The following is a 17,889-nucleotide window of genomic DNA, read 5'->3' on the forward strand; positions in this document are numbered from 1 at the left end:
TTCCGTGCTGTGCCCAGACCTGAAACCCGACTGGAATGGATCTAGATAAGATGTTTCCTCCAGGAATTGTGGGAACTGTCGCGCAACCACACTCTCAACAACCTTCGCCATGAAGCGAAGGTTGGAGACAGGACGGTAGTTGGCCAATATTGCCGGATCCGTTCCAGTCAGGTTGTCCTTGGAGGAACATCTGACAGCTGTAACTAGGGGGACCTTTTGTCAGGTTCGCCTGATTCGCCAGTTGCGGCCCTTTCTTGATCGGGATTCCCTGTGCACAGTCACTCATGCCCTCGTCACCTCTCGCCTTGACTACTGCAACGCTCTCTTCATTCCCCTTGAAGAGCACCCAGAGACTCCAACTGGTCCAGAATGCAGCAGCGTGGGTAGTGATGGGAGCAGCTTGGCGCTACCATGTAACACCGCTCCTGCGCGAGCTGCACTGGCTCCCAGTGGTCTTCCGGGTGCGCTTCAAGGTGTTGGTTATCACCTTTAAAGCGCTTCATGGCATCGGGCCTAGCTATCTTCGAGACCGCCTGCTGCTACCAACGACCTCCCATCGTCCTGTGCGCTCCCACAGAGAGGGCCTCCTCAGGGTGCCATCAGCCAATCAATGTAGGCTGGTGACTCCCAGTGGGAGGGCCTTCTCTGTGGGGGCACCTACCCTCTGGAATCAGTTGCCCAGAGATAAGGAGAATCCAAGACCTTAGTGCCTTCCGCCGTGCCCTTAAAACCCACTTTTTCCAGCAAGCCAGGCTGGCTTAAGAAGAAATTTTAAATGTTTTAATTGGTTTGTATTTTTAATTTTGGGCCAAATTTTTATATATATTAATTGTTTTTAATATTTGTATTTCATGTTTTTTAATTCTGGCTGTACACCGCCCTGAGTCCTCAGGGAGAAGGGAGGTATATAAATTTAAAAATAAAATAAAATAAAAATAAAATAATGCAAGCTCTATCTTTTTCTATGTCTATTCTGTACATAGACTCCAATGGGGTAGATTTGTATGATCCTGCAGTATTGCTTTCAATATTTTGATGAATGCAGTGAAAATTTGAGGATACCATTGCTATAAAGTGTCCCAAGTGGTAGAAGCAGAGAAGTCTAAAAATCAGAAAAGTGTTTCTATGGAATGAAGGTGCCAAACAGCAAAGGGGAAATATAGAAACCCTTATTGTATGCTGTAAGTAAACATGTGAGGGGAAGGATAAAGAGCATGGCTTCTGGAATAATTTCTAACTCCACCACCAGCAGGGATCCATATATTTTCTTCTTGGTAATAAAATAACATGTTGTGTATTTGTCCACATGTCTTTCTGCTTTCCTCTCATGTATCTGTGTGCATTAAGAACCACTGGGCGAGCTAATATCAGTTCATAGGAGAGGGAAGAAAGGATGGCGCAGGGACTACAATGGAGCAATGCATGCTATGGATTTTTTTCAGGTTTTCTTTTCTTTGCAATCCCAAACCTACCCCATCCCACTTTCAAATGCAGTCTTTCTTTGCCAGTTTTGCCCAAACAAACTGGTCCCATTTTTCTCAGTTTCCAGAGATTTATCCTGTTGATGGACAAACTGGGTCCATCAACCTATTTACAGAAATTCTTTCAACCCTCCATTGAGCTGAAAATAATAAAGAGAACCTCTTTGAATGGGTTGCAGCACTGAAGAAAATGATCAAGGTTAAGCTGACATAAACCTCTGACATAATTGCAGTCTATCTAAGAAAGCAACGGAACAATTTGACATAGGGATTAAGCACTAAAAAGCTGAGGGTGGGGAGAATCTCTCTGATCTCAAAAGAATAATTATATATATATGTATGTATGTATGTATGTATGTATGTATGTATGTATGTATGTATATGTATATAAATATATATATGTATATATGTGTGTATATATGTATCTCTCTCTCTCTCTCTCGCATGTGTTCTCAGTAGAATGTATAAACAATGAAGCAAAAGTATGAAAACAAGAGGAGAGTCTCCTACCCATATGCAAAAAGAGAAGTGGAGCAGGGAGAGGAGGGACATTTGGAAACATTTTTCATACCACAGTTTCTGTCATGGCCATCGCTTATTATATTCCTATAACCACAGAGGACTTTGAACACACTCTCCCTTTGCCTGTCCCTTCTAAATCTGCTAGATTTAAAGACCTTACTTGTTTTATTTAATGTGAAGGAAGCCAGGTATGCAGGCCACAGGAAACTACAGTTAATAAATGACAGTTAATAAACATCATGTATTACTTCAGTTGTTTTTTCCCCTGAAACACCACAGCATATAAAAAACCTCACTGTCCTTTCATAACTCAGTCACATGATTGGGAAATTAGCAAACATTGGGTATTCCTGTCAAATTTATCACTAATGTACTGATAAAGACATTTGATCATTCAACTAAACTAGAAAAGAGACAAGAGAGGGTTTTTTTTTCCCTAGCACTGAAGAATTAAATCTCCAAAGGAATCTTGAAAAGAAAAATGAGCCTGATTTTCTGAATGTCCAAGCAATCCCAAAAGTTGAAAAGAAACAAAATTAAAAAACAGTAAATCAGACTTCCTTCTTTCCTTTCCTTTCCTTTCCTTTCCTTTCCTTTCCTTTCCTCTCCTCTCCTCTCCTCTCCTCTCCTCTCCTCTCCTCTCCATGTATCACATATTAGTATTTTCTGAGGAATGGCATATTTTTGATAAATTATTTGACTAGAATAAAGAATCTTTCAATATTATGAGCCTTTGACATTCAGTTAAGACAAAATGAACTAGCCGTATTTAGTTTCTTGCAGAAGACACCCCATAACAATAAAGATGAAAGATCGCTAAAAACCTCTTGTAGCAAGTGATATACTCACATCATGAATAATGGTTAATATCCAACCAAAATAATTTGGTTTTATTCTAAAAATATTTCAAATGAACCTCAGAAAAAATACTGCTGTTTTTAGGCTTCCCTCATTTTTTTAATATTTTAAAATTCTGCTATCGTTTTTAGAATTTAGTACTTTTATTCCTTTAAAAAAACATTTATTACCCTAACGGTCTTCCTAGATCAAGGGGTGAGGTATAAATATCTCAGTAAGGATAAGAAGTGCTGTAATAGGATGAATCATTTGAAGGAAATTGACTGAAAATTAAAAAAAAAATTCATTGTTGCCTGTTACAATCTGGTATTATTAATAAAAAGTTATATTATTTAAAAAAAATAGGTGAAAGCATTGGATATTACAAACAGTGGAGATATTTCAGTAGATCCCCACTCCCTTGAGGCCTCCAAGTCTGTTGACACCATCAGGTTTTGAGGGATTTCTGGAAGGATGGCCGAGAAGGGGCGGGTCTCACCTTGGGAGGGATGATGTGCTACAGGCTAGATGCCACGACAGAAAAGATCCCTCTTTTGAGTCCCACCAGATGTAATTTTATGTCCCACCAAGAGGCAACAACATACCTCTCTGCTAGATATGCAGAGAGAAGAGACAGTCCCTCAAATAACTTGCTCCCATGCCATGAAGGACTTCAAAGTTCAAAACCAGTACCTTAAATAGGACCTAGAAGCAAACTGGATGCTAATGAAGCAGAGTTATGCATGCCATTCTAGGGTCATGCATAACTGCTTGCACCCACACATTCTGTACCAGTTGAAACTTCTGGATACTGTTCAAGAGCAGTACTATGTAGAGTAAATTACAGAAGCCCACTTTGGAAGTGATTAGGCTATTACTCTGTTTTCCCCAAAATAAGACATCCCCTGATAATAAGCCCAATCGGGCTTTGGAGCGCATGGCAATAAGGCCAAGAGCTTATTTCAGGGTTCAAAAAAATATAAGACAGGGTCTTATTTTCGGGAAAACACGGTAGTAACAATGAGCAGAGATTCTCAGTCCAGGAATGGGTGCAATTGTGCACCACATGAAGATATGCAAAGGCTCTCCTAGCCACAACTACCATCTGTTCTTTGAGCTGTTGTGGCTTATCAGCCACTGTCCCTTCCAGCAGGGAGGGAGGGAGGGAGGGAGAGAGAGAGGGGGGGAACAGCTGGGTCAGGTGCCTGACACGTGGATGCATAGAAAGCAGAGGAGGGGAGAGCAGTGGAAATTTGTGGGCCAATCCTTGGGAAGGAAGAGCCACTACTGCTAGCGAAGGCCCACCCTGGCTCTGGGGATAAAAGGCAGGGGGCGGAGATTAATAGATGTGGCAGACATTCATCTCCCTGTTGGACAGACTTGTAGCCTGCGGTGAAAGAGAAACTTTTTGCCGGGGCTCCTGGTGCTCCTAATAAAGGAATAATTGCTTCAACTATAGAAGGTTTGTCATGTTTGGGGAGCTGGGTCAGAACAGGACTTTTCTAGGCCTGTTCAAGGTGTGAGACTAGCAAGAACAGGCAATGAACTTTGAAGTTGCTGATTGGCTATCCAGAACTTTCCACAATCTATCATTATCAGTGATGCATCCTTAAGAAGACCAAAGCTTCTGCTCTTCTGGAAGGACTTCTGAATGCATTAAAATAAAATCCTGAAAAGACAAAGGAGCCAGCAAAAAGGCCTGTAAAGAAATTTTGGGAGCACTGAGATTGGTAGACCATGTAGAAGAGTCTGCTAAATCATTTCTTGAGAGGAAAGAATGCTTTAATAAAAACTACTACTTTCCAAAGTAAAAGAGAATCAATTAAATTTGACCATAAGGCACCCTGTAGTAAGATGGACAGCCAATACATGTTATAAATAAATAAATAAATAAATAAATAAATAAATAAATAAATAAATAAATAAATAAATAAATAAATAATAAATAAAATAAAAAACCAAGGGGAATCGTTAGGGAACTAGAAGAAGTCAAATACTTTCTTTATTTTCAAATGAAAATGTAATGTTGGATGGCACCAAAGGTGTATCTAAAGTCAAGGCAAATATTAGCATTCTGGCAGGCATAAAAAAAAAAGGGACATAGTTCTTAGCAATCTGGGCTGAGGTCCCAGACAGCAGGTCTGCTTCCAGAACTATAAAAGGGATCTAAGGACATAATCTGCAACACTCTTGCCATCAGAAGTCACGAAAACAGAGCTGTTTTACTTAAAATTCAAAATCAGTATTGGGCAGTAACAGCACTGTTAAATTGTACATATGAGCAACAAGTCTGAATTTATAAGAAAAATAACTCATTAGACTGGGTGAACATACCTGCCACTACTCTGTTATGTTCATGGCAAAAAGAAGTGAACATAAACTTGTAATTACAAAGACTCAGCGCAGGACTATAAGCTAGTGCAGGGGTGTCAAACTCAGGGCCCGGGGGCCAGATCCGGCCCACCACGTGCTTGGATCTGTCCACGGGGACACCCTGGAAACAGCGGACTGGCCCTTGGTGCCTCTGCCAGAGAAAACAGAGCTCTGCACACTGCCCTCCTGAGTTCCATTTTCGCTGGCAGAGGCTTGCAGGAGGCCATCGCAGCCGAAAAGAGAGAAGAGGTACTGCATTTTTTTGACAGGAGGTGAAAACTAGAGAGGTCACCAAAAATCATCTACATGTTATAACAACACAGAGGCACAAGCAACGGAAAATAGCAATGTCCCACAAAGTTTTGCAATATTCCTGACAGGACATGTGAAAGTATACCGAGTACCTTTACAACTGAAAGGAAACAAACATTGACAGTCATCATGAACTAGGGCAGAGGGAAAAAAAAAGCAAATCTACTACAGTAAATAGAGTAGCTTCTGCCAAAAACCTAGGCAGAATGGTTGGATTTGGAACAGGAAAAATTGGGTCAACAATGCAACAAGACCTTGCATCAGACCACCAACCAGAGACTCTCTCTCTCTCTCCCTCCCTCCCTCCCTCCCTCTCTCTCTCTCTCTCTCTCTCTCTCTGTGTGTGTGTGTGTGTGTACGTGTACAATCTGGATTCTTGACAGAATTGAGAACTGGCGTATTGGAGAGACTTGATGCAAGAACCACTATGCTTTATTCATTGTTCATTGAGGAACAGAATAATGGATCAAATTTCTTCTGTCTGTTTTATTTGAGGGATCCAGTGAAAATCCAGTTAAGTAGGGCTCCCGTCTTTGGATGTGTCTATCAGTCCTGTGGATAATGTGGTCTCACAATTATAAATAGAGGTCTCCATAGCTTTTCAAGCACACACTGCAAAAGGGGATAAGAGGCAGATGAAGAAATGACATTGCTTTCATTCATGAAGAAATGACAGTTGGATAGATCAGAAGCCAGTTACAATGTGGCTAGGGCAAGATTGTGTTCATTATTATTGTAAGCATCTAAAAAGACCCCTTCAAGTATACAATCAAGTGAAATTCAGCTTGCAAAATAGGTCTCTTTCCAAAAGATTAACAAGTCAGTCAGTCTCCCTAAGAAAAGAATAAGATGAATTATGATAATAAGCAGTTCCTGAGTTTCCCAGAACTGAGTTCGTACATTCTCATTGCAATATAGTGAGCATTGGTCAAAGAAAAATTGGGAGGTTTATCAATGACGATCCTCAGATATCCAGATAAAATTGTCTGGAAGTTGAGTAATGGCAACTGGCCTTCTTTTCTATTTTGGCTTGAAACATTTTGCTGCTTATCCAAGTCAGATCAGCTGCAATATCATCCAGAAAGGATTCAAAGTGATAGCAACCTCTAAAGCAGTATAAGATTTAGAATCTTAAGAAATTAAAGACTGAAGGGGAAAGGATTCCCAAGTCAGAACTAATGTGAAGGTAAAAGTGGAAAGACAAGCTAATTCTGAAGCTGAGCATGCTATTCCAATGGCAGCTTCATATATTAGCACTGAATCTGTTGACTTTATTATATAGCAGAGCCACTTGACACTTGGTCTAATTTAGGATACTGGCTTTTCCACGGATCATATTTCCCACATTTGTAGACAAGTGATTTATACCATGGCCATTGTTGCTTGTTGCTATTTTTCCAACCTGACTCATGTTGCTCCTGCCACTGGATATCACTTTGAGCAACATGGTGTGCCACCATAATTCTACTTTCATGCATGGTTGCAAAATTAAAAAAAGGCATTCTGCGATTGCTGTAAAAAGTGGTGAATGGCTGCTAACAGCTCTGCTGTTGGTTTTGTAACCTTCCTACCGGGGACAGTTTCAACTGCTTGCTAACATTAAGTAACATTTTATTAAAAAGTATGTTAGCAATTATAGCAGCATTACTTGCTATGATCCCAGTGTGCCTGAATATTTAATTGACATTTGTACAAACCTCTCATAATAGTCCACAATAGTTCATCAGACCATTAAAACACAATACTATCCAAAATTAGAGTTTACAAATTGAATCCAATGCTATCTGAATAGTAAGCAATGAATAACCAGATTGGGTCTTACATTATATCAAATTACAGGTAGTCCTCGACTTGCGACCACAATTGAGCTCAAAATTTCTGTTGCTAAGCGAGACATTTGTTAAGTGAGTTTTGCCCCATTTTACGACTTTTCATGCCACAGTTAAGTGAATCATTGGAGTTGATAAATTAGTAACCTGGTTGTTAAGTGAATCTAGTTTCCCCATTGATTTTACTTGTCAAAAAGTTGCAAAAGGTAATCAAATGGCCTTGGGATACGAAAGTATGAAGCAATTGTCAAGCATCTGAATTTTGATCACATGATTGTGGGGCTTCTACAAAGGTCGGAAGTGTGAAAAATGGTCATCAGTCACTTTTTTCAGAGCTGTTGTAACTTTGAACAGTCACTAAATGAACTGTTGTATGTTGAGGACTACCTCTATATCAATTTCTTTGCACTATTTCCAGTTTTATGTCCTTGACTAACTGGTTTTGCCATGCTTTTTGTGATACTCAGGGTAAACCTGTTCTGCTGAAACATGAATCTTTTTACTTCTTACTTCATAAAGCATGTATTTTAAATCCCTTTTACATCTGCTCAACAAATATCTTTGAGCATCAACACCTGGAAAAGAAAGAAATCTTCCTTAGGTTGCAGCCTTTTTTTTTACATCTAATCAAGTGTAAAAGAATAAATAGTCAACAGAATTACACTGCAGAATACCAATTGTTTATTATCAGCACACAGTTGTGTGCACAGGAAACTGCAACACCATTTGGAAATTACTCTCAAAATATGGTGGAGAAAACAAATTGCATGGATAAAAGTCAATGAATCACATCATATTTATTGTGCAGAAAGACACCAAGAATATAGGTGAGCCTTTCTAGAACAAGAGCATCATGATTTTAGTGAGAGGTGTATGTGTGTGTTTCTTTCCTCTTGTTGGAAGAAACATCCTTCTGGGTTCTGCTCCAAGTGGGGAAACAGACACTGGAAACATGGAGACTGCTTGGAAAGATGGTTTAATGGTGGACAGGATCACATGGCTTGAGTTCCTGAACAGAAAAAGGGGAGATACAGTAAATCCTCGGATTTTTATGCTCTCTCTGGCTCTGCATTTCTTGGGGCCCCAAAAGAGTATCCTGATTGGTTGTCAGACTCCCAGGGGGTGGGGGCCTTGCTGGCTGATGGTCACATGTGCTTCCCAGGTCACATGTGGTGAGTTTCTGCTGCTATTGTGTAGAGGGCTAATCCTATCTTTGGCAATTCCTACTATGGCTCTGCCTGAAGGAGGCAGATCTTTGTTATGTAGAATAGACTGGCCCAGGCCTTAATGGCCCATTGACAAAGAGTGGGGGGCAGGAAGGTGGGAGCTGCTTTGTCTGTAAAATATGCTTCTCATATTTCTCATCCAGGGAAATATAATATTCTGCCTTTTTCATATTTCCTAAAATATTTCACTCTTCCAGGAAAGGGGTGGGTGCTAACTTCCTACACTCTCAAGGAGAGGAAATTCCTTTATGTTTTCCTTTTCTGGTTTGATAATATGATAGTAAATCCAGAAGGGCCAGGCAATGGATAGCAAACACTACCAGTGCTTCCAGAGAGATTGATTCTAAATAAGAACTTAAGAAAAATGCTGCTTTAGTGCTCAATTTAAGAGAGCAAATCTCTTAAGTTTAGGAAAAAATAAGCTGATGTATAAACATTATTTTTACTTAATTCCCATCACTGTCCTTTCCTCTGCAGAAACGGTTAAACATTCGCTTCAGCCAAAGTTGATCCTACTTCCGTCTCTTCTTTACCGACACCAATAATTTTCAATAATTTTCAATTGTTCAATACACTTAACAATACAAACACCTCCCCAAACTCGTTTGTTTTTTATTAACCCCCCCCCCACACACACACATCCCTTTTCGTTAAGGAATTACAAGTGTAAGCAATTAGTGGCAATTAGTCACTAAAAAAGCCAATGCTCTCATTTTATCCAAATCTGTGGAAGTACAAGCTCTCCCCATTCTCAGCCATCAGGAAAGACTGGAGGTACAGCAAGCTGGGGAGACTTGTCACTTGTCCGACAGAATTCTTATTATCGCAGAATAAGAATGATTTCTTTAGATTTGCCCTGCAGTACTGCAGAACACTCTCTGGTGATAGTAGTGGAAGAGAGGGGGAAAGAATACGTATTTATATGTGTGTTTTATATCCTAGAATATAAACTGAGAGCAAGCCCCACTCTTACAAGCACTGATGTTGTTACCTAGTTAGGGTAATGAAACAACCAAGCTCAGAGAGCACCAAGGAGCTCTCATTTCAATCCTGAGCTACAAATATTCTCCTTTATTAGATTTTATATCCTCCCTTTATTTGTATAAACAATTCAAAGCGATGAATATATCTAACACTCTGTGTCATATATGGGGGTATATGCATACTTTCGTGTTTATTCTGTCATGGTTATGTAGTTATATTGGAGTTGGTGACCTTTGAGAGCTGTATGCAAGGAAATTTCAATTTCATTTTTAATGTATGCCTATTAGTGTACATTCAAAGTGACAATGAAGTTGTTCTATTCTATTTTCTCTTCTCCTCTCCTTTTTTCTCTTCATTCCATTCCATTCCATTCTCCTTCCTCCTCTTTTCCCCACAATCACAACCTTGTGAGGTGAATTGGGCTGAAAGGGACTGGACCAAAGTCAGAGTTAACTGCCTCACCTCCGTTCCCCGGGCTCTCTCGCTCCTTTATTCCCAACCTACGCTGGTCTCACCCGCAAGCGGCCCAGAAGCGAGTATAATACACGCTGTTGGCTCTGCTCCGAAGACGTTTGACCTCACGCTAGCACCACCAGCTCACAGGAATCTTGGATCCAAACGGGACAGTGCCACGGAAGGACTGGTGTTTTAACTTGCGCGATACTGGCGGTGGCAAGATTGCTTGGCTAACGCTACCCTCCCTCGCCTTTCCGAAGAAGAGACATTCGGGGATTAAGAACCTTCACAAACTTAATCCCGGTTATCGGTCCCCATATATAAATGGGGTATTTCCATGAAAGGGGAGGGGGAGGCTGACAAAACATGCTCTGCCAAAACTAAGAACAACGCCCTCGCCCATCCCCCCCCCACTTTTTTTTTTCTTTCCTTTTTCTTCTTCTTTGGCTTGCTGCTAGAAAAAGTTGTCCGAGAGCCAGGGTAGCCTGCAGCTCTTCGCTCTTATCTTGGAGTTCCTGAAAGATAAAACTCGGGAGGATTGCGCAAACTCATACCAGTTGAGAAACCGCTAACCCGACTCGAAAATTACGCAACGACTCCCGCGAAGGCCTGAGCGGAATACAAATCCCGGCATGCCGAGCGGATTCCTCGACCCCTATTGGTCGGCGGTATCCCTCCCTCTCGGCACACATGACCCCAGCCGGCTACTTCTCCTCTGGCCCGTGTTGGAGAGGTTGTGGGGAAAGCGACCAAGTTTAGGCAAGAGGAATGGCATCCTTGTCGGCTCTCAGGGTATCTCAGCGCGGGCGCCGGGGCTTGTTCCTGCGAGGGGCCTTCCGTGTTCACCTGAACAGGAGCTGCCGGTCCGGGACACCGGTGAGACAGCAGCAGCAGCAGCAGCAGCAGCAACACGCGCTGGAATTGCCCTCTGAACAGGTGAGGCGGGCGAGCAGAGAAGAGGAGGGACTTTGCCTTGCACATAGTCTGGATGAGCGGCCAGCGCTGCCCTCCTTACACCCTTTTCATCGGACGATGAAAGTCTAAGTGAGTCGCTGATCGCGCCTCTTAGAAATACCTTGGGCCCTAAAGAGGGCAAATCACCAAACCTGGGACAGCGTCCTTTGCAACAGTGGCATATTCCGAAAGTGCATCAAGTGAGGAGGAGTGTGATCGGATTCCCGCAACGTACCTGGCCGCAAAGTGAATCAGGGCCGTGTCTGTGTTCCGAACATGAGTTGTGAACAATTAGCAGCAGAGAGATAAGAGAAGCTGTAAACTCTTTATTTATTTGTTGGTTCGATTTATATGCCGCCCTTCTCCGAATACTCAGGGAGGCTTACAATGCGTTAAACAATAGCCTTCATACTTTTTTTGTCTATACCTGCTTAGTAGGGCTTTTGCCCCCCCCCCCAGCGGTGTTCTTTTTTTATACAAAGTCAGTTTATTGCCCCCCACAATCCGAGACCTCATTTTACCTACCTCGGAAGGATGGAAGGCTGACTCAACCTTGAGCCTGGTGAGATTTGAACTTGCAGTAATTGCAGGCAGCTGGCAGCTAAGTGCTACTTAACAGCACTTTAGTCCGCTGGTCCACCAAGGCTCCTTACAGCCCAGGCATAGGGTGAACCAGTAAACCAGGGTAACTGTCATTACTTCATATTACATAACTTTCAAGAAAGGGAAGTTAAGCAAACAGTGGCATAATGGTGTATGAATGTGTTACATAATAATGTAACACATTCATACAACATTATGTCACTGTTTGCTTAATAAACAGTGTTTATTAAATAATAATTTAATTTTTAATTTAATAAATTTATTATTTATTAAATTTTATTTAATAAAACTTGCAGGCGGGGTGACTCTCGAGCACATTACAATATCAATAAAATGCAGTAAATAAACCAATGGCAAGCTTGATGAAGTAAGAAATCTCATTCCCCCTTGCTGAAGGCCTGTGTGAAGAGCCAGGTTTTGACTGCTCTTCTAAACAGGGCAAAAGAAAGAGCTATCCAGTAAGAGTCATCCGACTCTTGAGGGGAATCTTACTTATAGAGAAGGCGTCCTTGTGGGGTCCTGAAAGTTGACAGTATTTAATCAAAGGAACTCTGAGTACACCAGGGGTGTCAAACTTGGGGTGATGATGCAAGTTTGACACCCCTGGAGTACACCAACTCTTCACAATTGAATCACCTGATGTTATGGGAGACAGGTGGTCCCACAAGGCACTAGACCAGGGATATCACACTTGCGGCCCACGGGCCAAATGCGTCATGTGCTGGCTCCGTCGCCGCCCGGTTTAGCGAAGGGGAAAAAAAGTCCTCATATGTCACATGACACCGCTCTGACTGCACGAGTTTGACACCCCTGCACTAGATCCTATACCAAGTCTCCCAGAATATATCATGCCTTTTACCTAAGAAACATTACTGTAATGGGGTGGGGGGGTGGGGGATGGGTTAGAGTACTTTCTGATGGGGAAAAAACTACTTCACATGCCTAGGAGTGTTTTCTTCTTAGTCTATACAAGACAGGTATTGGCGCTTGGAATGAATTCGGAATTAAAATGCCTGTGAATTAACACTGCAGGTAGCACTGCAGATAATGGAAGAATTTGAAAATTATCAAAAGCAAGTGCTTACACGATATCCTTACTCAACCCTTAATCCAAAAGTTCTGTATGGAACATTTCTTGAGGCTAGGGCTGCCACTCTGTATAAATTAAAATTTAGAAAACATCTGAAACAAAAAGTTACCCTTTCCCAATACAGTTTATATCATTCTTTGGCTTAAAACTAATTTCATCCCTTTGCAATTCTCATAATTGTCAACCAGTTGAAGTTAGATTAGAATTGAAACCAAACACTTTTCAAGTTGAAAAAGGCTACTAGGAATAGCATATTTCACTATTTGAAATTATGTTAAAAATCATTTTTCAACTTGATTCTTTTTTTCTTCTTGATCTTCTTTGACAGTAATTGCAGCAATCTGCAGTAATTGCAGATAAGGTTTTGGATTGATGTGATTAATATGCTAGAATGAACGGGACTATTAGTGTTTTGAAGTTGGCATTCAGTTGATGTATTATCAAGTTCTCATATTTTGGTCTGAAGGTAAGATGGTATCTCTCTGAAGTAATTTTACAAGGATGCTGTTGCATAATTCCAATCCTCCCAAAATCTTTCACTGAATCATTCAGGGTGGATCTGTGTATACATTTCCTTTCAAAAAATTGGAAGTTTGGATTTCGGCTCCCATGTCCAAATAAAACCAACTTTGTAAGGTAAAATAAAGACAAAATAGTTTTAAATTCTTTAGCTACATATTTCAATATGTGAGGCCTTCTTGCTGATTTTTTTTTTTATTATTATTATTATTATTATTATTATTATTATTATTATTATTATTATACCGGTAATTGTTACATTCAAGCCTAGGACAGTAGAAATTGTAACCTTAGTCCCACATGTGGACTATTTAATTTTTGGCTTCAGTTCCACCCAATACTACTATAATGTAGTTTTCCTATTCTGGAGAACCGGTAGTGGAAATTTTGAGTAGTTTGGAGAACTGGCTAATACCACCTCTGGCTGGCCCCAGAGTGGGGTGGGAATGGAGATTTTGCAATATCCTTCCCCTGGAGTGGGGTGGGAATGGAGATTTTGCAGTATCCTTTCCCTGCCACGCCCACCAAGCCACACCCACAGAACTGGTATTAAAAAAAAATGGATTTCACCACTGGGCTACTTGCCTGACATTGATTTCTGAGACTAGAAGATCTTCAGGAGGTAGATAATTGTAAAACTCATCTACATAGTAATGACGTTGTTGTAAATCTTCCTGAATTATAAACTCAAGTGAATTAACTTTAAAATTGTATTTGTGAGGAATACTGCACTTAAATCTTGATGGAAATTCTTCCTAAGGTATGGGGTTGGGGTGGGGGAAGGGGAGGGCAGAGGAGTGATTTCCGTATGAAATCTCATATTGATTGGAGTGGCCCGTATCAGGGTAGAACATTATTCTAAAGATCCCAGCTTCTCCTGAACAAAGAATTCCAGTGGTGGCTGATTCTGTTTGATATAGTTAGATAGTTTAACCTACTCTCTCCCCCCCCTACATGAGCCAATTTGAACTAGTATTTCAAGGCATCAGGCTTGAATCTGGGAGATTGTAAATTCTATTCTCTCTTTAGCCATGAAAGCCAGCTGGGTGATCTTGGGCAAATCACACACTCTCAACCCAACTTACCTCATAGGGTTGTTGTTGTGTGGAAAATAGAAGGAAGATGTGTTGGATATGTTCACCACCTTGAATTGTTTATAAAACTAATAAAGGCAAGATAGAAATAAATAAATACACATATATTCCTGTTCATATCACTTGTTAGACTCCATCATGAATTTAAGAGAGTTTGGGATTAGCAAATAGTTGTATATTGTAGATATATTTAATTCTCTTGCCTTAGAGCAGTGTTTCTCAACCTTAGAAGCTTGAAGATGGGTGGACTTCAACTGCTGCTGGCTGGGGGATTCTGGGAGTTGAAGTCCACCCATCTTCAAGCTATCAAGGTTGAGAAACACTGCCTTAGAGCAGGGGTGGGCAAATGTGGCCCTTTTACAACCTGTGGACTTCAATCCCAGAATTCCTGAGACAGCCAAGTTGTCTCAGGAATTCTGGGAGTTGAAGTCCACAGGTTGTAAAAGGGTCACATTTGCTCACTCCTGTTTTAGAGCAAAACAATTGCTCCCCCCGCCCCACACATACATATGCATTTAGTGCTGGTGAGAAGATGAAGTTACTCAGTGGTGTAGAACTGACAATAGTCCAGTAGATTACATAAAGGTTATCTCGGGCTTTTTACATTTGTTTTTGAAAAATGCTGAAGTAATAGCTGCCAACAGACCAAATATTTGACTTTCTCGTCTGTGTTTTGAAAAGTACTGTTTTAGTGGGGTAAGAACAATTTGCTTTTGACATGAGCATTTCAGTATGAACATTTTAATATTAGCATTTCTCTTCTGTGTCTTCTATTTCTGATGTATTTTGTTTTGATCCTCAATACATGGTAAGCAACATTCTTTTGGAAATAATGTTAGAATTGCTTTCTCAACAATTTTTGCATGTTTGTATAACATCATAATAGTGATCTTTATTTGTTGCACATAGTCAGTTGAGATGATATAACTTGGCAGGACAGTGAAACGGAGCTTTAAGAAAACCTAATTAACTAAAACCCAAGAAGCTTCCCAGTAAGCAAAAAATATTTTTATGTATAGTAAATGGAAAAGGCTACCTGTTGAAACAGAATATCTGTTAAATTGCAAATGGGATTTTTTTTTTTAATCCAAAAGCTTAATTTGCACAGGAGAAAACTCTACTTTAAGGATAACAATGAACATCCATTGTGTAGAGAAGTAGCAAAAATTGTCCAGACTGATTTGTCAAATAACAGAATAGCAGAGTTGGAAGGGACCTTGGATGTTTTCTAGTTCAACACCCACCCACCCTGGCTCAAGCAGGAAACCCTATACCATTTCAGACAAATGGTTGTCCAATCTTTTCTTAAAAACCTCCAGTGTTGAAGCATCCACAACTTTTGAAAGCAAGTCATTCTACTGATTAATTGTCAGGAAAATTTCCCTTAGTTCTAGATTGCTTCTCTCCTTGATTAGTTTCCATCCATTGCCTCTTGTCCTGCCTTCAGGTGCTTGGGAGAATAGGTTGATCCCCTCTTCTTTGCAGTAGCCCCTTAGATATTGGAACATTGCTATCATGTCACCCCTAGTCCTTCTTTTCATTTATCTAGACATATCAATGTATGCAATCATTCTTCGTATATTTTAACCTTCAGGCCCCTAATCATCTTTGTTGCTTTTCTTTCCACTCTTTCTAGTGTCTCAACATCTTTTTTATATCTTGGGGACCACAATCGGATGCAATGTTCCAAGTGTGGTTTTACCAAGGCATTATAAAGTATTAATAGTTCACATGGTCTTGATAATAATCTTGATAATAAATAAGAGAACAAAATCCATTATTGTGTTATCCATTAACTTTATTCCTAAATATAATAAAGATATGAAATATCCCATAACTCCAGCAGACAAAGTTCTTCCTGAAAAAGAAAATGCCTGAGAACAGAGAGTGATCTAGTCTGATTACCCCGATAAGGCATTCCAAAGAATTGGAGCAACTGGCAACAAGATCCTGTCCTCCATTTTTACTAGATTTATTTCCTAAAGATTTTAAAACCCAGATAATGAAGTTATATTGAATATATTCATGACCACCTTCACCCTATCAATTCTTACCTTGGTACTGACGATCTGTATTATCATGTAAGATTGCCATGCTTTTAAAATGTAAAGAAGCACGCAAATATTGGGTACTCTAAGCCAAGTTCCTTGCCTTCACTTAATTATATTCCTTCCTCCCTCCCATTCCTATATTTGACAGAATCAACACATTTGTCATAAAATCTCAAAAGTGAAAAAATTATTTATTTATAACACAGGCAATTGCAGTCCCAAGAAGAACACGGTTCTTATCAGATGCTGCCCCTTTTTCTGATTTCCTGACTGATAGCTTTGGACGCCAGCATAACTACTTGAGAATCTCGGTAACTGAGAAATGCAACCTCAGATGTAAGTCTGTCTACTCTGAATATAAGTTTAATTATAAAATGCAAGGTTTTCTTTTCATAACATCTTATTTGTGGACCTATGTTTAACAAGAGTCATGACTTATTTGCAGAATGCCACACACTGCAAATCCCAAAACTCAATTTGTTTCATTGCTGCTGTTTCTCATGTTAATGGAAGCTGTTTGGGCCAATATCTTATAGAACATTCTTTTCCTGCAGATATAATTAGATTGTGAAATTAGAAACAACATTGTTGGAGGAAACAAAAGAGCAGATGTGTTAAAACATATTCTAGTCCAACTTGTTTGGATAACATATCTTCTTTCCCCTGGAGCAGCTGGGAACCTGAAACAGTGAACCCTTTCGTAACACTTTCGTTACTAAAAGCAAAATAGAACAAGTTGGATTTGAATAACTGTTGGCACTTTTTGGAGTTGTCTCCTGTAAATTATCTCCAACAACCGGTAAGACCCCACAGAGTTGGTCTCCTCCAGGTCCCGTCAGCTAAACAATGCTGGCTGGCGGGCCCACAGTGGAGGGCCTTCTCTGTGGCTGCCCCAGCTCTCTGGAACCAATTACCTCCTGAGGTCCGGACCATCCCCACCCTATTGGCCTTCCGAAAAGCGATGAAGACCTGCCTTTTCCGGCAGGCCTGGGGCCATTGATCTCGCTCTTGCGATCCGGCTAGATCCAGCCATGAATGGTGTGAATGAGTTTTAATATTTTTAATGTTTTTAATTCTTAAATGTTTTTTATAATGATTTTAAATGCATTGTGAGCCGCCCTGAGTCTTCGGAGAGGGGCGGCATACAAATTTAATTAATAAAATAAATAAATAGAAATAAATGTGTTTTGGTTATGTACAGTAATGGCCAAAATTGTGGAAACTTTTTGGGAAAAGTGTATTTTTGAGGTTTGATGGCTAATAGCACCACTTTTTTTGGAGTTTCAAGATAATCATATTCCCCTGCTAGAATGGCCTGGGAATAGCCCAGACCTTAACCCAATTGAAAATCTATGGAGCCGACTAAAGAAAGCGACCCAGCAATAAAACCCAGTTAATAGAAGCAATTATTCAATCTTGGTTTCATATTATAACAGTTGCAGAACTAAAAAACTTGGTTCACTCCACGGGAAGACGTTGTAAGGCCGTAATTTATGCTAAAGGTTACCCAACTAAGTATTAACTGACGTGATAATTTTTGTATATCTTGTTTTTTCTA

This window comes from Pituophis catenifer, unplaced genomic scaffold (genome assembly GCF_029215685.1).
Source record: "Pituophis catenifer annectens isolate HBS135680 unplaced genomic scaffold, rPitCat1.0.hap2 SCAF_1, whole genome shotgun sequence".
In the NCBI taxonomy this organism is placed as follows: Eukaryota; Metazoa; Chordata; class Lepidosauria; order Squamata; family Colubridae; genus Pituophis; species Pituophis catenifer.